At 47.5% G+C, this 24,230-nt stretch overlaps 1 protein-coding gene and 1 pseudogene across 1 annotated transcript in view; one reads left to right on the top strand and one right to left on the bottom strand.

The window, feature by feature from the left end:
• CDH23 (cadherin related 23) overlaps positions 1–24,230 on the top strand; it is a 416,092-nt gene that overhangs the window by 5,065 nt on the left and 386,797 nt on the right. The gene's annotated exons all lie outside the window — the stretch shown is intronic.
• LOC119038192 (40S ribosomal protein S27-like) lies at positions 14,953–15,212 on the bottom strand (annotated as a pseudogene).

The raw sequence follows: 24,230 nt of genomic DNA on the forward strand, positions 1-24,230 counted from the left end.
GTCTGTTAAATGGGAGTAATTTTCGGTTACATCATAGACTTGTCACGAGCATTAACAAGACAAAACGTTTGGAGGGAGCCCTGGGTGCGGTGCCGGCACTCGGTGCATGTGCGTCGTGCAGTGGCTTTAGTGTTCTCCTTTCGGTCGGGTCATGCGTTAGGTACGTTGCATTCTAGTGAGACAGGAAGGATGCAGTTCTTCCCTGCTACTTGGAGAGCTTGACACTCTAAGTTTCTGCATTCAGTTCTCTCTGAAGTTGTGTGTGTGTGTGTGTGTGTGTGTGGTTATGGTTGTGGTTTTCATTTTGAATTAGTGACTAACAACATTTTAAAAATAGAATTTTTGCCTAGAAACCTAGCTTTCTGGCATCTGACTAGAACCAGCCACACTGGTCTGTGTTCGCAACTGGCTGTTGTTGGCTGGAGCTGAGTTGCAGTCACCCCTTATATTTATTTGTACTTCTATTTTAAAAACTCTTTGATTGAGGAGTACATTAATACACGAAGTTAAACAGATCTTAGATGAAAGTGGTGAATTTTCCCAAGTGTATAAACCTGCATAAGCACCGCCCGGGCAGAGCTGCACCCCCAGTGCCCGTGGGCACCCTCCCACCCCCCGCCCCAGGCAGTGTTAGCCCGCGCCCAGACCAACCCCTCTTCTGCCCTCACTCAGACTTCCCTCTCACACGTGTATTGCCTACAGTGCTTCTCTCGGATTTAGGCACGCCCAGTCCTTAGTTCTCCTTAGCGCCCACCGTCCCCTGTTGTCCACATCTGCCCCGGTGTTGTCCTATGCTCTGCATTCTGGCCCCTTTAGTCATTTGAGTTTGCGACCTCTCTCAGAGGGCTGGGAGAGTCCTTGGAAACTAGCTAGACCTACTGTGTTACAGGCAGGGAAAGTGAGGGCTAGAGTGAGGGGGTGGGCTTGTTCTAGGCCCTGTCCCTGGGTGAGGTGGGCCTGGGTGATGGACAATCAAAGGCAGAGCTCCATTCTTCCCGCCCCAGCATGGGGTGTTCAGGAGGCCAGCGAGTCTTTTTCTCCCAGCCCCCAGCCCCCAGCAGTGTGGGGTGGGCCCTGCAATCACAGTCACCCTGAGCCTCCTGGGGACCGGCCTCAGAGGGATGGAATCTTTTCTGGCCCGTACCTCCCCAAAGATGCATCTTCCCCGAGGCAGGCTGTTAGCAGTGCAGCTTTCCCCTTTAAAGGCCATTCTCCATTTGGAGAGGACCTGAGCTGCCATTTGTGACAAGGGCCCCCTGCACACCACCTTGATTGTGTCTGTTTCTGAAGAAGGCTGTAATTTGGGAGCCAGTGAAAGCGAGAGAGGGAGGGAAGTAGAGAAGAGTGCAAGAGGGAGAAAGAGAGGGAGGAGGGGGAGGAAAGGGAGAGAAAACAAAAGGGGTGGCTGGGACCATGTCTGGGCATCCATTTGTATCGCTGCTCCCCTCTCCAAGGAATGGCGGCTTTTCCTGCTTCCCCAGGGCTCCAGTCAGGGTAGGCTGGGTCCCCCCACGAGGGTCCCCATAGCTCTGCCCTGCTTCTCTTCCATTCTTTGCCTACAGAAGCAGAAGCCTCGTCTCCCTGCCCCAGGGTTACCCGTGGTTTATCCATGGCTTCATTCTTCCTCAGCCCTTTGCACCTCTTCTCCTGCTCTGATTTGCCCTTGCTCTCTGCAAGGAGGCTGATCTTGACCTTTGCTGTGGGGGCCAGGGGAGCTGATATCATCGCCAGGAAACCAGTAGTTACAGAACTCCAAGCCAGGCCTCTCTCTGCCCCTTCTGTGGAGGTCTGAGGCTTTGTCTTGGAGGGAGATGCATGGATGGGCTGCCACTGAAGACCAGCACATACTGGGCCCTGGGATAGGAGGAGGTCCTTCCAAACTCACCCTCTTTTATGTCATAGGGTCTCATGTCCGCTGTTGGGGAAACCTTTCATTTCACCATTCAGTCTACAAATACTGCGCATCACCTATAAACCAGGCTCTGTTTAGTGGCTGGGGATTCATTGCAGGAGCGCTGTCCAGCAGAGGTATAGTGCAAGCCACATGCATTGTTCAGTCCTCAGAATCTGGTCTGTATTATGCATTTACAGTGTATCTCAATTTGGACTTGGCATCTTTCAAATGCCCGTTGGCCACATGCGACTGGTGGCTACTGTATTGTTGAACTGGGGGAATAGATAGTCAATAGCCACTCCAGGCCATTACAGGTGGTCATGGGAGCTACCCCAGAAAACTGGGGATCATTGACATGCTAAAGGCAGAAGACAGGATGGTTGGGGGCGGCCTCTGGAAAGGATGGGAATTTGTGGTCCTTTGCCACAGAACTGAGCCCGGCAGGGCTAGGGGAGGAATGGTAAGGGGAGGGGCCCGTGTGTCCATAGGCAGCCTCCGCAGACACTGTGCTGTCACTGGACACCGTGTCCCCTCTTCATAGGAGACCCAAGTGGGGCTTGGAACGGATATAATATTTTATAAAAGTTCTTTGTCTCCACGGTGCATGCGTGTGTGCATGTTTCCACATCTTCTCTGCACGCTTTCCATGAGAAAGATAAGGATTAAGTTCATCTTCCATTGCTTTTTTTATACTTGGGAGCTTTCCAAGCGAAGAGGAAGTTGGCCTGGGAAGCTGAGGTTGTTGCAGCAACAGGGGCACTTGGGGTTGTACCCTCTCAGGGAGAGGGTCTGGCCTGAAGAAAGGAGGGGGGACTTGGATGCCAAGAGGTCTCGGGGTGCTTAGCAGGCCTGGAGGCCTGTCTCCTGTCCCGGAGGTGGGGCTGGGAGAAGCACCTGTGGGCAGATTGCTCTGAGGCTGGGAAACTGCCAGCCTCCTGTGCTGTGCTCTCTGGGCTTCACCTGTGACTCACCTGGGCCAGGGTCACTGTCAGGCAGCTTACATAAAAGAGAGGCTGGCTGGGCAGGCACCGTGGCAACAAAGTGCACATGCACTCTCTGTCTCCAGGGGGCGCCACTGCCAGCACTCCTGCCTGTGGTTGTTCAGCAGGTGTGCGGGATGCATGTAGCCAGACACTTCAATATTTCTAAATAATCTAGAAGTCCATATTTAAAAACAGAAAATTTTCTTACTTCAAATGTTAGCAACTAATTTGAATATTAAAAAACACCTTGAGGCCCAGCCATTTATTTATCAAATATCTATTGAGCCCTGACCGTGTGCCGGGCCCTGTTGGAGGCCCCGGGGGCCTGGCCGAGGTTCCTGCTCTCGTGGAACGTGTATGGCGGGAACACCCTTCAGCAACCCGCACGTGGGGCATGGATGACTAGTTTCAGCACGACCTCTGTCGTAGACTTAGAGTTTCCGGGCTGGCGAAAATGACGGGAGACATTTACTAAGCACTTACTGTGTGCCAGGCCCTGGGTTAACACATACAGTGTCTCACTTAGCCCTGACAACCACCTTAGGAGAGAGGGACTCCTGCCACTTGCACTTTACAGATGCAAAGTCTGAGGCACAGCGAGGCTGAGCAGTTCGCCCACAGCCCACAGAGAGGTTGGATTGGAGGCGGTGGGGTGGAATGTGAGTCAAGGCATCCGACTCCTGAATCTTCACTTTGTTCCTCACCCTGTACTGCACCTGGGTGAGTCAGAGCCAGAGTCACATGCCTGCCTGTACAGATGGAAACCGTGCTCAGAAAGGACAAGGGACCCACCTCGGGTCTGCAGAGGCAGTGACAGAGCTGGACTTTCAGTCCAGGCCTGTCAGGTCTGTTTAGTGCTGTCTGGATGTCACCTGTGATTGACCTGGGGCTGGGGTTGGTCATCAGGTGCCTATGGCGCCCAGACGTTGAAGAGACGAGGCTGGGCAGTGATTGACATATGCATAGGAGTGAATGAGGGGGACATCTCATCAGCTCAGAAAATGCGGGCCAGCTGCTGTGGCCAGGTCGCCCCCATCAGGAAGACCATGCCCTCCAGTGCTTTTTGTACTTGCTTGGACCCGGAGACCTAAGCCAGACTCTCAGCTCTGCCCACCAGTAAACCAGGGGCGGGGGCGGCGTCAAATGCAATGATTCCTACCATTTAATGCCAGCCCCACACCTTTCCCCCTGCTATTTGCCAGGCTGGCCCATGAGCCACCCTCGGTATTCCTGGCAGCCTGGACCCTGGGTCCCGGCCTGCGTAACCTTGCAGCAGGACCACAGATCCGTCATGTGGTTTTCTCCCGTCGGTGGTGCATGGTCACCACGAGGCAGGGAGACATGTGTGAATGGCGGAGAGGCACCCCTGTCAGGCACATGAAGACTTCAGTCACAGTCCTGTGTTGGCTCAGGTGCTTTTACTCTCTGAGCCGCAGTTTTCTCATCTGTGAAGCAGGAGGGGGAAGCCCGTGGGCCTGTCCCGCTGGTTCAGGACGTAGGGGCCTCTCCTGAGATACACGACTGTGCTCAAAAATGAACTGTGACCTGTAGAAATAACAATGAATGAGTTAATAGGTAGACAGATAATTAATTTATTAGTTATGACTGTGTATTGTATGCACCACTAAGACTTGACCTACTACGCAGGAGTCACAAGACGGAGGCAGACAGATATTTAAATAACATGAAATCTTCTAAACCCAACAGCGGTGTCTTTGAATAGCTTAATGACTTAATACCCACTCTACCAACTGGATACCCAACCTTTGGGGAAACTCTACAAGTCAACAGATATTTACTAATCACCTACTGTTTGCAGGGCAGTGCAAGGCACACTGTGGTTCAGAGATAGACAAACCATGGCTCTCGTTTTCATGAACTCTTATTCAGAGGACCATATTTGGTGAATCCAATTCAGAATGTGTGTGTGTGAGAGAGAAAGAGAGAGAGAGGCGAGGGAAGAGAAAGAGAAGGGGAGAGAAGAGCGGAGGAGAAGAGAGGAGAGGAGGGGAGGGGAGGGGAGGGGAGGGGAGGGGAGGGAGGGGAGGGGAGGGGAGGGGAGGGGAGGGGAGGGGAGGGGAGGGGAGGGAGGGGGGGGGGAGGGGAGGGGAGGGGAGGGGGGGGGGGGGGGGGGAGGGGAGGGGAGGGAGAGAGCAAGCCCTGTAGCTCCTTTTGGAAGTTTCAACATCACATGCCTGACTCAGCCAAGGTTTTCCAAATTCTTTGCTCTTCCTCACTGACCCCAGAGCTTTCCCTCTCCCCTGAGAAGTGCTGTGTGACAGCTGGGGGTGAGTTAGCACAGGGTTGGCTGCATCCTAGGAAGGGGACAAGAAGGACATGGGGTGTAAGGAGTGGGGGTTGCCATAGGCGAGACCTGCCGGGCTGGCTGTCGATGGGCCAAGCCCAGCCTGAGGGCTGTTGGAAACTGGAGCTTAGACCGGAAGAAGGGAGCCCATGAATTATACAGCGGGAGGGAGGCTGTTAACTAGGTGACCTCATTGCACCTGCGTGTTTCACGGCTTCCCAAGGAGCCGCTGTGGAGGGCCTGGGTGTCAGGCAAGGGCAGAGGCAAATGGGAAAAGCCAGGTGGAGACACAGCATCTCCGTTTTCTCCTTACCTTCCTGTCAGCTGTCTGGCTCAGAAGTTCTCGGTACTAACAGCTCCCTTTCTGGCTCCGACCCAGATGGCCTCCGCTGCACGTGTGCACGTGTGCGTGCGCTCACACACAGGTGCACTGAAACCCGTGCACCTGAGGCTCCGTAGCAATGGCTGAGTGTGGGAACGGGCCTCTCCTGGCGCACTGCGCCCAGTAGGCCTGGTTTCCGGGCCTGGTTGCTGACCCGGGAGTTTGCCTGGCCTCGGTCCTCGGCACAGATGTGCAGTCACCTTTGCCAAAGTGGCACCCTCTTTGGGCTTCTTCTGGCTGCCATGGAAAATGCAGGCTCCTGGGCAGGACTCCCAAAGCCTTGGCCTCTGACAAAGGAAGCGCCGTTTGAAGTAAGTGGGGAGCAGGTAACCCCGACTTTTCCTTCTTACGCTGTGGTTTCTGTCATTTTAAGTGTCACTGGAGCCAGGCTACAACAACCCAGGACTGAAACAAAGGAGCCTCCGTACTCCTAGACCCCCCAGAAAAGCATAGAAAGTCTCTGGAAAGATATGAGGGCCTCGCAAAGGACAGAGCAAAGAGAAATGAGCTTAAATCGCAGCAGCAGAGCTTAAAGGCAGACCCAAAGAGAAACTGCTTATGTGAGGTATTGGATTGTAGAATTCCTGCCCAGCACAAGTGGGCCTTACCTTGCAAAGAGCTGTTTCCTTGGCCTGCGGTGGGAAACAGAGGGCCCCTGGCCAGTGCCTAGAGTGGGAACAGGGCCTCCCTGCCTCTACTTTCTCCTTTGTCCTGGGTGCTGTTGGTTTGCGGCCCTCCTGCCTAGGACTGGACATGGACTTCCTCCTGAACCCATTGCTTCAGCCTCGGCCTGCTTCCCCAGGCTTGGGAGCCCAGGCCCAGCAGCCTGGACCTGCCTGCTACCCTCTAGTCTTAGAATGAGGCGTTCACGAGGTTATTTACCTCCCTATGCACCTCATCTCTGTTCACAGACAGATACATAGGCTGTCTGGAAGAGATGGGGGCATCTCTTTATCTGTGCCTGCTCCGGGTGGGTGTAGCTGGGGATCCAGCCACCAGACCATCCAGGATCAACTTCTAGTCTTGTAATTATAGCTGTGTGACCTCAGGCAATTTAATTAATCATTTTGCTTTTCAGTTGCCTCACCTGGAAAATAAGGATGATAATAGTACCTACTTCAAAGGGCTATTGGGAGGGTTAAATGAGTTATCGCATGTAAGATGCTTATGTGCACCTGCCATATAGTGAATGGTTGGCAAATGCTGTTATTCATTATTAGTATGCTACTGTTATTCTCAGCTGGTAGTTACTGTTATGCCCTCTTACCCTCAGCTCCTCATTTCTCCAGGTTCAGTCTTGCAGGCTGCCTAGGGGGCTGGTGGTGGTGGTGGTTAGGAGTAACCGTGAGAAGTTTCAAAGGGGGTGAGAGGGAGTGAGCACTCCTGGAAGTCTTCACGGAGGAAGAGACCCCAGAGGCTGTGGTTTCTTTCTGTGCCCACTGGCACCGGCCTCCTGTGGTGGGAGGGCAGGAGGAGAGGGAGGGCAGCATGTGCTTAGCAGCACTGCTGGTGCCAATCCAACTGGGACATTTTCGTCAGCTTTTTTTATTGAAGTATAGCACATAGAGGAACAGGGTGGTGGCCACTCCCACGAACCCCTACCCAAACCGAGCAGAAAGAAGTGACCAGGGGCCATCTCCTTGTCACTACTCCCAAAGGTGACTCCTCTCCTGACTCCTGATATCATACGTTCACTTTGTCCGTTTGGAACTTCATATGAATTGAAGCCTGCAGTACGTTCTCTTTGTGGAGTTTCCTCCTGTTCACATTATTTGTGAGATTCATCCTGTTGTGCGTAGTTCACGTCTGTTCACTCTCATTACTGTGCGTGTTCCATTGTGCACGTGTACCACAATTTACTCATGTGCTCTGGAGGGGCGAAGTCCCCCCGCCCCAATTTTTGACTATTATGCAAACAGCTGTTACAAACATCCATCATGTGGTTTTTGGAGTGCATATAAGTATATGCAATTCTCTTGGGTATCTTTGACTCTCCTTGTATCAATACAGGCTTTATGGTGTAATTACTACAACTTTGTATGTGTTGTCTTGCTATCAAGTATTATAAATCCTTCAGGTTCATGCTTCTTCAACACTTTTGTTTACTTTTGGTACTTGGCTTTTCCATATAAATTTTAGAATCAGCTTTTGAAATTCCACAGAAACCCTGCTGAGATTTGATTAAGACTGCATCACAAATATGTAGGTCCCTGTGAGGAAAATCGACATCTTTACAATATTGACTTTCTGATTCATGAACAAGCTATACTCCTCCATTTTCCTAGGTCTTAAATTTCAAGAATGCTTTTTAGTTGTCTCTGTAGAGGCCTTACACTTCTTTTGTTAGATTGATGTCTATGTGTTTTATGTCTGTTCATACTATTATACATGATATTTAAAGTTTTTTCATTTCTAGTTATTTGTTTCTGGCATATAGCAGTAAAATTGATTTTTAAAATATTGATGTGTATCCAAAAAACCTTGTTAAATTTACTTATTAATCCTGGTAGTTTGTCTATGGAATTTTTTATTTTTATCACACAATCATGTTTTCTATAGATAATAGCATTTTTGTGTTTTCCTTTCCAATGCTTGTATCTTTTTTCTTGCCTTATTGCAAAGACTAGAACTTCCACCTAATGCTGCGCTGAAATAGTAGCAGTGGCCGTGCTAATTTTTTTCTAGTATCGAGGAGAAAGCACTTAACATGTCACCATGAAGTATGACACTGGCTGTAAGTTTTTGGTAGATGTCATTTACCAAATTAGGGACATTTTCTTCTATTTATTTTCAAAATCATGGTACAATAGACATAACATAAAGTTTACTATTTTAGACATTTTTGAGCATGTCATTCAGTGGCATTAAGTACATTCACAGTGTGTGCCGCCATCACCACCATCCGTTTCCACACTGCTGCTCATCCCAAACCCAAATTCTGTAAAATCTCTGTGCCTATTAACAATAATGTTCCTTCTCTTCAGCCCCTGGAGACCTCTGTCATATTTTCTGTCTCTATGAATTTGCCTATTTTAGGTATCTTGTGTAAATGGAATCATACAATATTTGGTCTTTTGTGTCTGGCTCATTTCACTTAGCATGTTTTCTGGGCTCGTCTGTGTTTATTATGTACTAGAATTTCATTCATTTTTAAAGCTGAAGAATATTCAAAGTTATGTATATACCATACTTTGTTTAATCCATTACCTGTCGATGAATCAGGTGACCATCTGGATTGCCCCTACCTTCTGACTATTGTGAGTCACACTACTATGAACATTGGTGTGCTGGTACCTAGGAGTAAAATTCCTGAATCATATGGTATTTCTACATTTAGTTTTTTGAGGAACAATCACACCGTTTTCTACACTGGCTGCTTGATTACATAGTCCCACCCACAGTGCACAACAGTTTCGATTCCTCCCTATCTTAATCAATGCTTGTTATTTTTTAAATAATAGCTATTCTAACAGGCATGAAGGGTTATTCCATTGTGATTTTGATTTGTATTTTCCCAAAGGCTAGTGATATTGAATATATTTTCATGTGGTTATTGGCCATTGTACATCTCTGATGGAGAAATGTCTGTTGAAGTCTTTTGCCTATTTTTGAATTGGGTTGTTCGATTTTTATTGTTGAGTTATGAGTTCTTTATATGTTCTGGATATTTAAACTTTATCAGATATATGATTTATAAATATTCTGTCCTATTTTGTAGGTTGTCATTTTACTCTGGTGATAGTGTCCTTTGATACATACAAGTTTTTAATTTTTGATGAAATCTAATTATTTTTATTATTGTTGTTACCTGTAGTTTTGGTGTCATAGCCAATAAATCATTGCCAAATCCAATGTCATGAAGATTTCCTTCTAAGAAGTTTATAGTTTTAGTTCCTACATTTAGGCTCTGATCCATTTTTAGTTAGTTTATATATATGGTGAAGCCAAGAGTCTAACTTTATTCTTGTGCATGTGGACATCCAGTTTTCCCAGCACCATTTGTTGAAAAGACTGTCCTTCACCTATTGAATGGCCTTTTGGCACCCTTGTCAAAATACATTAACCACATATACAGTGATTTGTTTCTGTGCTTTTTATTTTATTCCATTGGTCTATGTTCCTGTCCTTACCTGTTGGTACCACACTGTTTTGATTACTATAACTTTGTAACAATTTTTAAGAGCAGCGTGTGAATCCTCGAACTTTGTTCTTTATTTTCAAGATCATTTTGGCTATTTGGGATACCTTAAAATTCCATGTAAATGTAATGATGGGTTTTTCTATTTCTATGAAAAATACCATTGGCATTTAAAAAAAAATCCTCACCTGAGGATTTTTTTTGTTGATTTCTGGGGGTGAGGATCGAGAGAGAGGCAGACATTGATGTGAAAGAGAAACATCAATTGGTTCCCTCCCATTTGCAGCCTGACTGGGGATCAAACCTGCAACCTAGGTATGTGCCCTGACCAGGAATTGAACCCACAACTTTCCTGAGGGTGGGATGACGTTACAACCAACTGAGCCACCCAGCCAGGGCACCATTGACATTTTGACAAGGATTGTATTAAATCTGTAGATTGCTTTTGGTGATATTGTATTTTAACAACATTAAGTATAGGATCTTAACAATATCAAGTCTTCCAATTTCATGAACATAAATGTCTTTCCACTTATTTATGTCTTTTTACATTTTTTTCAGCAATGTTTTGTACTTGTTTTCAGTGTTCAAGTCATTTGCCTCCTTGGTTAAACTTATTCCTAAGTATTTTGTTCATTTTGCTGCTATCGTAAAAGGAATTGTTTCCTTAATTTTCTCTTCAGGTTATTTATTGCCATAGATATACAACTTATTTTGGGGGTGTTGGTGTTATATCCTGCAAGTTTGCTGAATTTATTTTTTAGCTCTAACAGGTTTTTTTAATTCTTTTTTTATTGATTATGCCATTACATTTGTTCTATTTCCCCTTCTCTGTTCCCCTCCACCCTGCACACCCCTCCCCCACCATTCTCCCCCCTTTAGTTCATGAACACGTGTCTCAGGTTCTTTAGATTCTATATTTCCCCTACTATTCTTACCCTCCCCCCTATCTATTTTCTATCTACTGTCTATGCTACTTATTTTCTGTACCTTCTCCCCCGTTCTCCTTCTCCCACACCCCTGTTGCTAACCCTCCATGTGATCTTCATTTCTATGGTTCACTCCTGATCTAGCTGTCCTCTTAATTTGCTTTTGTTTTAGGTGTGGTTGTTGATAACTGTGAATTTGCTGTCCTTTCACTGTTCATGTTTTTTTATCTTCTTTTTCTTAGGTAAGTCCCTTTACCATTTCATATAGTAAGGGCTTAGTGTGATGAACTCCTTGAATTTGATCTTATCTGAGAAGCACTTTATCTGTCCTTCTATTCTAAATGAAAACTTTGCTGGATAGAGCAATCTTGGTTGTAGGTCTTTGGTTTTCATGACTTGGAATACTTCTTTCTAGCCCCTTCTTGCCTGTAAGGTCTCTTTTGAGAAATCTGCTGACAGTCTGATGGGAACTCCTTTGTAGGTGACAGTCTCCTTATCTCTTGCTGCTTCTAGAATTCTCTCTTTCATTTTAATATTGGCTAATGTAATTATGATGTGCCTTGGTGTGTTCCTTCTTGGGTCCAACTTCTTTGGGACTCTCTGAGCTTCCTGGATTTCCTGGAAGTCTATTTTCTTTGCCAGATTGGGGAAGTTCTTTATTATTTGTTCAAATAAGGTTTCCACTCATGGCTGTTCCTCTTCCCGTTCTGGTACCCCTGTAATTCGGATGTTGGAACGTTTAAAGATGTCCTGAAGGTTCCTAAGCCTCTCCTCATTTTCTTGAATTCTTGTTTCTTCATCCTTTTCTGTTTGGTCATTTTTTTCCTCATTCTGGTCCACTCCTTTGATTTGTGTCCCAGTTTCCTTTCCATTACTATTGGTATCCTGTGCATTTCCAATCATTTCAATTAGTTTAGCCTTCATATGTTCCTCTAATTTGTGACTATAATCAACCAGTTCTGTGAGCATCCTGATCACCAGTGTTTTGAACTGTGCATCTGAAAGTTTGGCTATTTCTTCATTGCTTAGATTTATTGGCTCTGGGGCTGAGTTGTTCTTGAGCCATGTTTTGTTCTGTTCATGCCTGTTACGTAGGAGGAGAGGCACTTTGGTGTTTACGGGGTGGGGCCACCCAGGTCTCAGGATTGTGATGCTGTATGTGGGGGTGGGGTCAGAGAGGGACAATGGCGGTCCTCTCCGTTCGCCCAGTCTGCCTCACCACTCGCCCCCGCCTGCTTATCCGAGTGCAAATGTGCAAGTCTGCCGCCCTGTGCCAGTTGCTGGGGCCTGCGAGATCTGTCTCAACACTTGCCTCTTCACTGGTTTATCTGCGTGCAAATGCTCAACCGACTGCAGACAGCCAGCAGCGCCTCTTCCCTGGGTTCCGCCTGTAGCTAGCCCGCACCTGGGATCCGCGCCCCCGGCTGCCTGTGCACCGCCCAGATCTTTTTTTGCCCGATGGCTCTGCTGCTGGTTTCGCCCCTATCACCGGTTTAGCTTAGTGGTCCATTGTTTCTGGACTCCATATTTGATTTTCTGTGTGGTTTGGTTATGTTTATTGTTGTTAAAACTTTGTTGTTTTTAGATTTGGTTGTGCAAGGACGAAAAGTGTTCCCACCTATGCCTCCATCTTGGCGGAAGTCAGCTCTAACAGTTTTTAAATGGACTCTTTCTTCTTTTCTATATATAAAATTACATTATTGGTGAATGGGAATAATTTTACTTCTTTCCAATTTGTGATTGGAAATTTATTGCCTATTACTTTGGCTAGAACTTTCGATATAGTGTTTAATGGAAGTAATAATAGTGGGCACCCTTGTTTCGTTCCTGGTCTTAAGGAAGCCTTCAGTCACCGAGTACGATGTCAGCTGTGGGCTTTTCACATGTGGTCTCTTCTTTTTTGGGCTAAAAGTTTTTTTTTTTTAATCAGAGATATGTATGGAATTTTATCAAGTGCATTTTTGCAGCCACTGAAATGATCATGTACTTTTTCTTCTTTTCTCTGTTCCTGTGGTGAATTACATGGATTGATTTTCAGAAGTTAACCAACCTTGTGTTCCTGGAATAAATCTTTCTCATGATGCATTATTCTTTTCATAATTCCCTGCCTGCTATTGGAATAGCTGCGCCAGCTTTCTTTCAACTATGTTTTGCATGGCGTATGTGAATTGTTAATGTGCTATTTAAGACTCTTTTATCTATGTTCATGAAAGAGATGGATCTGTGATTTGCCTTTCTTGGGATATTCTTGTCGGATTATAGCATCCAGTTATGCTGGCCTCATAACACAGGTTGGATACTACTCCTTCTTCTCTTTCTCTGCAGGAGTTTGGATAAGATATCTGTTTTTTCTTAAATGTTTAGGAGAGTTCACTTGAGAAGTCATGTGAGCTTATATTCCTTAGTAAGAAGATTTTTTCAGTACTATTTCAATTTCTTTAACAGAAATAGCACTATATTTCTATGTTTTTATGTGTCAGTTTTGGTTAAGAGGTATTTTCTGAGGACCCATTTTATATAAATCTTTAAATGAGTTGACCTAAAGACCTTCACAATATCTCCTTTATTGCCCTTGTATCAGCTTTGGGCACTATAGAATCTGCAGTGTTACTTTCCATGATGTTGGCAGTAAGTGCCTTCTCATTCTGTTCATTGTCTTGCTGGTCACTGAACTTACATTTTTGATAGTCTTTTTAAAGAAATATTTTTTAATTTACTGATTTTTGTCTATTTAATGTTTTTTTTTCTATTTCATTGATTTCTGCTCCTATTAGGAATTTTTATATTGCCTTCTATTTTCTTTGGGTTTAATATACAAGGTCTGTCCAGAAAAAGTCCAGCCATTGTTAACTTAATGAGAACAGTTTGTGCAGCATCACTGATGTCACCTGGCAGCCAAAGAGAGTGGACTGGAATGTGCCTGTGTGAACAATGACGACTTCACTGTACTAGTCAGTGGGGGTGGTAGATGCTGCTGAGTGAGCATGTGTACTGTGTGGCTGTCACATTCAAAATGCCTGAGCAAGTAGAGCAGCAAATCTGCATCAAATTTTGTGTCAAGCTTGAACATTCCTCCCCGGAAACTATTCGGGTGATTCAGAAGGCTTTTGGGGACAATGCAATGACTGCAGTGCAAATAAGTATGTGGCACAAATGCTTCAAAGACAGTCGAGAATTTGTTGAAAGTGATCCATGTTCTGGAAGGCCTGCAACAAGCAGAACACTGGAGAATGTGTATGGGCTGCAATCAACAAAGATCGGCAACCGACAGTGTGAGACCTAGAAGCTGATCTGGGGATTCCAAAAATTACTGTGTACGAGATCCTGGAGCAGGATCTTGGCATGAAAGGTGCTGTGGCAAAATTCATTCTGTGGCTTCTGCTACCAGAGCAGAAGGAACATCATGCTGCAGTTGCTAATGACTTGATTCAAACCCCTACTGGTGAACCAGATTTCCTCAGGAAGATCATAACCAGAGATGAATCGTGGGTCTACGTCTATGGAAACAGAGGCCCAGTTGTCCCGATGGAAGTTGCCTGGTTCTCCACACCCGAGGGAGCAGTGGCAAAGTTGCAGCAAGATCAAAACCATGTTTACTACGTTCTTTGATTGGGAAGGTAGTATCCCTAGAGTATGCCCCTCTAGGCCAGTCAATTAGTAAGGATTATTATTTCATTGGCCCTCATTGGTTGAGAGATGCAATATAATGGAAATGGCCACAGCTATGGGCAACTGGTGATTGTCAGCTTTATCATGACAATAAACTCACTCATGCATCACATCTTGTGTAGAGTTTTTTGGTGAAACATCAAATCACCCAGGTGACTCACTCAGCTCCACTACAGCCCAGATTTAGTGCCCTGTGACTTCTGGCTTTTCCCAAAACTAAAATCACCTTTGAAAGGGAAGAGATTTCAGAATGTCAATGAGATTCAGGAAACTACAATGGGGCAGCTGATGGTGACTGGGAGAACTGTGTGGGGTCCCAAGGTGCCTGGTTTGAAGGGGACTGAGGTGTCATTGTCCTGTATACCATGTTTCTTGTATATTGTGCCTTCTTCAATAAATGTGTCTGTTTTTCATGTTACATAGCTGAATACTTTCTGGACAGACCTTGTACTTCTTAAAATACTTGTTTTTTAAGTTTTTTTTTCCTAAAATCTGAATTTAAGGCTATAGATTTTCCTCTAAGCACAAAATTTGTACTGTGTCACAGATTTTGACATCATGTTTTTATTACTATATGGTTGAAAATATTTTCTCTTTGTTATCCAAATGTGTTTTGGGGGGTAGTTCTCTGCTCAGCCTGATTCAGGTGCTTTTAGTGACACCTACTTCGGAAGGAGCATCCTTCTGAATGCCTTGCTTTTCCTCCTGTAGGCTGACAGAGGACAGCTGAGCAGTCAACACACAAAACTACTGTCTGTGCATGGCCAAAGACAGTGGTGATTTTATAGCATCCTGAGCATTTCACATCCATGAAGTAGGAATTGGGGCTCTGCACCAGGCGCTTCTTGTGTGTTTCGTCTCTTTCTCTTCTGGAGAGGGGTGGAGGAGACCCTCAGTGAGAGGCATGCTGTCAGGGGAGGTCGTCACTGCTGGAAAGGGACTGAAAATGTTTTCTAATTTCTGTTGTAGTTTCTTCTCTGATTGTGTGTGTGTGTGTGTGTGTGTGTGTGTGTGTGTGTGTGTTGCTTCATTTCCAAAAATTTGGGAATTTCCTCATTTTTTTCATGGTTGTTTTCGAGCTTAATCTACTATAATCAAGGAATATACTTTGAATGATTTCAATTCTTTGAAGTGTTTCGAGAGTTACTTTATGGCTCAGCATGTTGGATTTTCATATTATCCGGTGCCTCACGAGAATGTTTATTCTGCTGTTGTACACAGCGTTCAATTTTGTCAATGAGGTTAGGTATGTGAACCATGTTGATCAGATGTCAGTGTCCTCACTGATTTATTTTCTGCCTTTTCCATCAGTTTTTGAGAAAGGTGTGCTGCCATCTTCCATTATGATTGTGGATTTGTCTATTTTTCCTTTGCCTCATTTTCCCCACATGAGGTCTCTAACCTATAGGAAAACAGCACTGGAAGGCCGCCCAGATGTAAAAGGCCTAGTGAAGTTTTGTGTGATTTTAAATTCTCCTCATTTTCTCTAACATTTTATCATAAAAGTTTTCAAGTGTGCAAAAAGTTTGAAAGTCTTGAACGGTGAACACCCACAAATGTACTACCAGGATCCTATAGTTTATGTTTGGTTGCATTTCCTGTATCCATCATCCATCTATCAAAATATTTGAGGGGGGCTGCATTTCACAGTTAGCTGTGTACCAGTGCATTCCACCCCTATGTACTTTAGCATGTGTATCATTCAGTGGTCATCTCAGCGAATTTTAAAGTCGAAAGTGGGCAGCTAAGAGCAAGTATAAATGACCCATGTACATGGATACCAGGGTGGGGATTGACTGTGGGAGCAGGGTGGGTGGGCGAGGCAGGGGAGAGCAATGGCAGAAAATCGGGACAACTGTAATAGAACAATTTTTTAAAAAGCAGGGACCTGAGACTTAATTCAGACACGAGGAAAGCTCTTTGAGGGAGAGTGGGCAGAAGATGGTGCCACCAGAAGGATCTCACCTGGAAGACCTGGGATAGGGCAGGTGCAGCCGAGAGTCCCTGTCACCTGCCCAGCTGCAGGGGTGGGCCTCTGGGACGGCGCACTCTGCAGCCCGGGGCTCTGCAGCCCGGTGGTGTGCTGAGGGAGCGGACGGCGTGCTCCAGAGGGCAGGCGCTGGCTGTGTGCCTCCGCAGGCCAAAGGCCCAAGCACAGTGGAAGTTACTGGAGTCATCGGGGTCATTAAAGGGAGAGATTTGTTTTTCTTTGCTTTTTCTGAAATACCAAATCATCTTTTGGCATTGTTTTCAAATGTATTTTTGGGTAGGTAACCTAGCACATGCAGAAAATCCAAGAGGCTTGAAATGGAAAGCAGTGAACTGTCTCTCTCTGCCCTCTCTCCTGCAGCCACTAGGCATTCCTGCCAGAGGCGGCCAGCTTCTGGTTCCCTCACATCCTGTCGAAAAGTCTATGCACACACGTAGCGATGATGATGACGATACCACTGAGAATAACACCGAGAGCTTACTGTATGTGAGCTTGTATCCCAGATATTTTACCTGCATGACCTCATTTGATCTTGGTAACGGCCCTACAACTTAGGTTATTCTGTCCATTTCAGAGGAGGCAGAGAGGTCATGTTGCCGAGGCAAGCTCGCGCACCTACACGGGCAGTCAGGACATGAGTCCAGCCTTGCAGACGTCCTGCTCTGCTCCTTGGCACCCCCTCTGCCAACAGGTCCATCCAGTGGCTTGGCAGTAGTACACTTAACTGTGCACCCAACTGGCTGAGGAGGCTACGGACTCCCTGTCCCTGGAGGACATTCAACCATATGACACCCCCTCAAAGGCTTCTCCACAAATAACTGTGTTTGTTTTTCCCCAGCTCTGGTTTCTGCTGCTCTCTGCCTGTGGGCCAGTCTTCTTTCCTGTCTGTAGGGGTCTCAGGTGCTTATCCTGCTCCCTTGAGCCCTGGAAGAGGGGCCCTTGTAGCATCCCTTCTTCTCTCCCTGTGTGCAGGAAGCAGTGAGGCACAGACGGGGCAGTGGGTGCTGCCCGGCCACAAGGCGAGGCTGCGGCTGCCAGGAATGCTCCTTCCCGCTCCTTTCTGGTCGCCACCTGCCCCCGTGTCTGCTGGCGTGTCTCTGCCTTCTATCCCGACCCCAGGCCTGGAGTGAGGAGGACCTGTGTGCCTGGAGAGGTGGGTGGGGGGACATGCGGGAAAGAGCCGAGTAAAATTCTTCACTAGGAAAAAAATCTCATTTTCAAGAAAGTCTTGACAAAATGAGGCATTAAATTACAATTTTTCGGAGAGCATCGTAATTCTATTGCAGACAGCCCTTCATCATGGACTCTGAAAGCTGGGAAAATACAAAACTCATTAGATTAAAATAAACCACCTACTGCTCTGGAGAAAAGCTTATTTATCAATATCAATTTACTTATGATTACTCTGACCTGCAATTTGTTATTTTTAAGAATTATGATTTGTGTATTGCTCATACAGATGTAAAATATTTTTTCTTAAATTGAGTATTTTTAAAAAAATATTTTTTCTTAGGAAAGGTTAGAAAGTGGTTATTGGGGAGGGCAGAGAGGAAGTGTCAGAAAATAAATTAGAAGAGGCTTGGATGGAGGGTGGTGAGGAAGTGTGTGTGTGTGAGGGGCTGAGTGGAGGCAGGTATGGACAAAGCGAGCCCGTAATCATGTGAAGCTTATGTGCTTTTAACAGATTTTTGGCCCCGTCTGGGTGGCTGTGGTGACTGGAGCGTTGTCCTGAACACCACCAGGCTGTGGTTGTGGTTCCCAACTGGGGCACATGCCTAGGTTGCGGGTTCAGTCCCTGGTTGGGGCCTGTACAGGAGACACTCGCATTGATGTTTCTCTCTCTTTCCTTCTCTCTCTCCCCCCCCTTTCTCTATAAAATCAATAAGCATATCCACAGGTGAGGATTAAAAAAAGAGAGAGATTCTGATTAAGAAGAAGGACATCCTAATTAACCAAGCTGTCCAAAAGATGGAATGCATCCTGTGTAGGTAGTGAGCTTTCCATTTAAGGTATGCAAGTTCAGGTTGAAGGTCTGTCAGGAAGGATGCTGTAGGGTTAGCAGTCCAGTGAGGATCCAGCTATTGTCCTGTCCAGCCCCGTGTTCAGTGACCCTCCAAACCGCACACGCCAGGTCAGACAGGTAGGACCGTGTGGCCAGCCCGGCAGCATGGAGAAGAGAGGGCCCTGCATAGGGGATCAGAGAGCCTCCATGTTGAATTTCCTGGCTGTGGTGCTCCCGTCCCCAGGTCAGTCCTTGCTATGAGGTGCCAGAGAAATAGTGTGGGTGCTGGAGGCGGGGCCTCTTGGGTTCCAGTCCTGCTGCCGTTACTTCCTGCTGCGAGACCCCCGTCAAGTCGTGGACTCTCTCTGAGCCTGTTTCCTCATCTGCAGAATGGATCACTAAGGCCCCTCACCGGCAGTGGTTAGGGTTTATAAAGTTATAAGATTTAGCATATAATAGGCACACCCTACATGTTAACGCCCTTCCCACATTCCTCCTGGACCTCAGTTTCCCTGTCTGCGAAGTGGACCGCCTGCTGAACAGCTCTAGGATTCTTCTAGCTCATGACTTATGCCGGGGTTCAGCGCTCCCCTGGTGTGAGGAAGGAAGGTGGTTGGAGTAAGGAGCTAGATTCCTGGGGCCTTGAGGCCTCCGCGGGCCTGTCTGGCAGCTTCGGCGCCTCCATCACAGCCACCTGCACTGACCGACTGGTTTTCCCGGCCAGAGGATCCGCCGGAAGTTCTCCAGGTGCATGTTCTGCCTTCGGGAGACTGGATTCCCATTTCATCCACAGGACAGTGGAAACCTAGAGAGGAGAGGAAGAGTATGGTCATCTGTCTCCTCCACTGCCTCATGCTCCCTACCTTTGACCCCATTTCCCGGGAAGCTCCGTGCATGGGGTGAGGGGGTAGAGGGGAAAGCCTTCCGAACTCTGGGAGGGCCTGGCCTCGGAACAGCCTCACCGCAGTCTGTCTGTCTGTCTGTCTGTCTCGGAACAGCCTCACCACAGTCTGTCTTTGGCAGAAGCAGCCGCGCTCCGGTTTCCCTCAGTCTCTTCCTCCTCCTTTCCCTTCCATGTATCCTTTTACATTCTCCGCACCTGATTTTGGATACCTCCTCTGCTAAACAACGCTTGTGTTAGGCTCCAGAGCACCCAACACGAAAAATCCAGGGCCCTACTTCTAGCGGATTTCAGAGTCCCAACAAAGGGAGAGACATGCATTACACACGAGTGCACGTGTACACATGTGGCTTCCAGCGTGTTCACATGAGGGAGTCTGTCAGTCAAGGGCACAGTCGGGTGGAGGAGGTCGTGTGGAAACCAGCTGGTAAAACCAGAGGTTTCCTAGAGGAGGTGATAGCCAACCTACCCATGGAAGAAGAAAGGAGGAGCTTGCTGTGCATTTTGTGCCCCTGCAGAGCCGGGCCTCGGTGACAACCAAGTGGCCAACTGTGCATTGCAGCCGGGGCCAGGTGTGGTGCTGCTGCCACTCTCTGCCCCAGGACCCAGACAGGTCCTTTGCCCCCAAGAAGGAAGGCAGAGCGGGAAGGCCCTTGTTGGGTGGGCCCGGGTGAGGAGCACATCTGGACAGGGGTTAGTGATGGACAGGCAGAGAGAGAGCCAGCCGACAGCTCCGGGAGGGCCACCCGGCCTCTGCAGGTGGGTCTGCTTGCTGGGGAGTAGGACCGGGGAGGCGGGGAGGGCTGCGGCAGCTTCGGGGCTCACCCAAACTTCAGTTTTCCAGTTCAGTCAGTTGTACGGAGGTCTGAGCACTTCAGGGTTTTGGGGCGCTTTTCAGGACTTTATCCTCTCTGAGAGTACACTTCACTGTCTGAAAAAGGGGGCAATGTTTTCTCCTCCAAATGACCTAAAAGGCTGGATGGCACTAAGCCGGATGGGCAGGGCAAACACCGGGCACAGTGTGGTGTGGTGTCCCGCCTCGCCTGCCCTCCAAGAGCAGGTGTGGGGGTAGCGTGTGGAGGGTGGGGACTGTGATGAGCGGGACATCAGTGACATGCCGTACCTGTGTAACAGGGCATTGCTGTTGCTACTCCTGTGGTTCGTGTTTTGTGAATTGGGCAGAAGAGACGGGGATCTGAGAAAGGGAGTGGGCGAGAGGAGGTAAGACTCACCGTGCACCAGGTGAGCTTGTGGACACTGTCCTTTAATCCTCACAACGTCCAGCTGAGCGGGTACTGTTCTCTCAGTTTGTACGGAGGGGAAGCTGAGGCTGGGCAGGGGTCTGAACCATGTCTGACCCCTGGTTGAAATGTCTTTTGGTCCAACCTCCTGATGGTTGCCATGTGGAATTGCCCCTTTCTGCTGCCCCACAGTGAGAGACCCTGGTGGGAACCATGTTCCTCGCTGAGCTCTCAGTGGGGCTCCTAAGCAACTTCCCCACTAGACCCTGCTGGGTCCCTCTTCTTTCTCAGGAGCTATGACATTAATAAGCACAAAAACAATTGACCAGCATCTCACACAATGATGGGGGGAGGAAGCTGCCGTCAGAGGCAATCTGGGAAGGGTTTATCACAACTTACAGGGAAAAGTATCAGTTTACTGCCGAGGAGCCTGGCCTTGTCCCTCTTCCTCATTCCCTGGGATGGGGACACAGCCCCCACCATGGGGATACAGCCCCCACCATGGGGACACAGCCCCCACCATGGGGACACAGCCCCCACCATGGGGATCCCCTTCCCCCACTTGGCCTAGAACACCTTTCCTGCCGGCTGGTGGGGCTCCGGCCTGGGCCTTCCCTGGCCCACAGCCTCAGGCCGTTCAAGCCAGAAGGGGCCTCATCTGTTTCTTCGATCAAGCATTCATTCATCAGCTGTTGGCTGTGTACCTACTGTGCGGTCTCTGGGCTGGCTGGGAGGAACTCTCAGTGGTAAAATGGTCCCATAAACCAGAGCCCGCACCGTCCCATGTTGGGTGCTTTAACGCAGCAGGAGTCACCTATGAAGGATCTCAGAGGACAGAGGGACTGGCCCTGCCTGGAAGGTTGGGAGGCCTCCTCAGGGAAGGTGGCATTTGAGTTTCTTCCTGACAAGTGTGCCCCCTCTGGCCAGGTGGGGGGAAGGGCCTCTGGCGATAGGGCCCTTCCCTGGTGAGGTCAGGAGCTGAGAGGTCCTAAGTGGCATTTTGCAGACAAGGTTGCTGAGACCCCAAGAGACCTGATTCTTTCATGGCTGCGATGGGCTAAGAACGCACATTTGTACCTAAGGACCAGGAGGAGAGGCAGAGGCTGAAGGGGTGTTCATGAGAGTCTGAATGGGGTGAGGGTAGAAGGTGGGGCTCCCCATACCCCTCCCTTCATCCCCACCCAGGGTCCTGTGCCAAGGAGGAGGTGCTCTGTTGAGGTGATGGGCCCAGAGTCTGCTGCTGACCCCTGGCTGAGCTTCAGCATTGAATTGATCTGTGAACACTTAATTTCCTCATCTGTGAATCTGTGAAATGGGCATGACATCTGTGTGTCTAGATTTGCAGTCATGCTTGCAGGAAGCCTTTGCAGAGTTAAAGTCAGCAGAGAGCTGTTCTCCTGGCAGCTGCCTGGAGTCGGGGCTTTTGCCTCCAGGACACAGAAGGGAAACCCCATCTCTGTGGGGAATGGAAGCTGCCCAGCATTCTAGACTCCCTCTGGGCAGGTTTCAGGGTACAGGGAATATGAGTGGAGAGGGCAAAAGGAGAAGGAGATGGAGGCTTGGATTAGGGGTGAACCCCTACACCTGTCTGGTGAGACAGGGGAAATGAGAAGAGTGCCCTGGCCCCTTTCCCATCCCTCTGTCTTGTGGAAGTTAAGTAGAAATTAGCCAGGCAGTACTCAGAGTGGCCTCACCTTCGCCCCGAGTTCCCCTGACCACCTGCATGGCCCCTGAGCCAATGGTCTTGACGTGGGTTGGGGGTCAGCCTCCGGGGAGCAGAGGAGAGTAGAGCCGGGAATGCCGGGGAAAACCAAGTCCACCTTGCACTTCCCAAAGGTGGGCCGGGACTTTCAGCAGGGCCACTGCCAAGTGAGTGGGCAGACAGGCTCAGGACCTGGGGTCTTCATTTCCATCATTGACTCGGGCTGAAGGTCTGAGATGGAGAAGGCAGCCCTTGTCTGTACAGTGAATGAACTGCCCTGCCCAGCTTGGCTGGCCGTGGAACATGGACTCCAGGTGTGGGGAGGGGGGGCTCGGAGAGGCTGAGCAGCCGCCGTGGTTGGAGGTGAGAGACGGGGCCCAGGGAGCCAAGCAGAAGGGTCTGCACTTGGCAGTTAACTAGTGTGATTTTGAGAAGTTTCAGCTTCTACACTAGCTTTGTTTATTTATAACTTTATTTTTATTTTTAGAAACAGCTTTATTGAAATATAATTCACCCATTGGTACAATTTACTCATTTAAGGTGATAATTCAATGCTTATACATTTGCCATCATCCTTAGTATCAGGGCTGATTGGCTCCAGGACCCCTGAGGATACGAAAATCCTCAGATGCTCAGGTCCCTCCCATAACCTACGCACAACCTCCTGCACATGTTAAGTCATCTCTGGAGTACGTATAATTCAATGTAAATGCTGTGTTATACAGCACAGGTACAATAGAAATAGTTGTTATTCTGCGTTGTTGGAGAATGGCAAGGAAAAACGCCTATACATGTCCAGTCCAGGTGCAGCCGTCACGGGCCTGACTATGTGGCCCGTGTCAGCAACAGCGTGACATTTTTCTCTCACTGGTTAGTTGAATCTGTGTTCAGAGAAAATCATGCACATGGAGGGCTGGCCCTATTCACAGAAAAATGCAACCATCTCTACCCTGTAGTTTGGAGCATTTTCACCCCATCACGAAGATACTCCCTACCCCCAGTCCTTAGCAACCCCTGGTCTGCTTTCCATCTCTACTGGTTGCCTGTCCTGGACATTTCATATACACAGACTCATGTAATATGTGCTCTTTTGTGACTGGATTCTCTGACTTGGCATGAAGTTTTTAAGGTTCATCCATGTTGTAGAATGTATTAATACTTCATTTTTATGCTTAACATCTCATTCCATGGATATAAAGTAGATCCTCAAATATCATCACTTCATACAATGTCATTTGGTTATAACATTGATGAGATGTGGCAGGAACTTAACTCTTGTTTGTATCAATTATAGCCCAAGGCAAAATTGGTTCTGTTACACGTTTCACTTAAAGTTGTAGAATCTATGGACTATGTTAAATGAGGACTTACTGTTCTACATTTTGTCTATCCATTTGTCTGGTGATGGACTTTTGGGTTCCTTCTACCTCTTGGTTATCAAGAATAATACTGCTATGAACATTCAGGCACAAGTTTCTGTGTGTGACTTATTTTTTTAGTATATTTTATCAATTATGCTATTACAGTTGTCCCAATTTTCCACCTTTGCCCCCCTCCACCTGGTAGCCCCCTTCCTCCAATAATCCCCCCTTAGTTCATGTCCGTGGGTTGTGCATGTAAGTTCTTTGGCTTCTCCATTTCCTATACTGTTCTTAACACCCCCCTGTCTATTTTGTACCTACCAATTATGCTTCTTTTTAAAAAAAATATATTTTATTGATTATGCTATTACAGTTGTCCCATGTCCCCCCACTTTACTCCCCTCCACCCTGCATACCCTCTCCCACCCACATTCCCTCCCTTTAGTTCATGTCCATGTGTCATACTTGTAAGTTCTTTAACTTCTACATTTCCCACACTATTCTTGCCCTCTCCCCATCTATTTTCTACCTACCAGCTATGCTACTTATTCTTTGTACCTTTTCCTCCTCCTCCCACTGCCCTGTTGCTAACCCTCCATGTGATCTCCATTTCTGTGGTTCTGTTCCTGTTCTAGACGTTTGCTTAGTTTGTTTTTGTTTTTGTTTTAGGTATCATTGTTAATAATTGTAAGTTTGCTGTCATTTTACTAAACATGTTTTTTATCCTCTTATT

Source organism: Artibeus jamaicensis, unplaced genomic scaffold (genome assembly GCF_021234435.1).
Source record: "Artibeus jamaicensis isolate MK-2021 breed Jamaican fruit bat unplaced genomic scaffold, CSHL_Jam_final contig_332, whole genome shotgun sequence".
Classification (NCBI taxonomy): domain Eukaryota; kingdom Metazoa; phylum Chordata; class Mammalia; order Chiroptera; family Phyllostomidae; genus Artibeus; species Artibeus jamaicensis.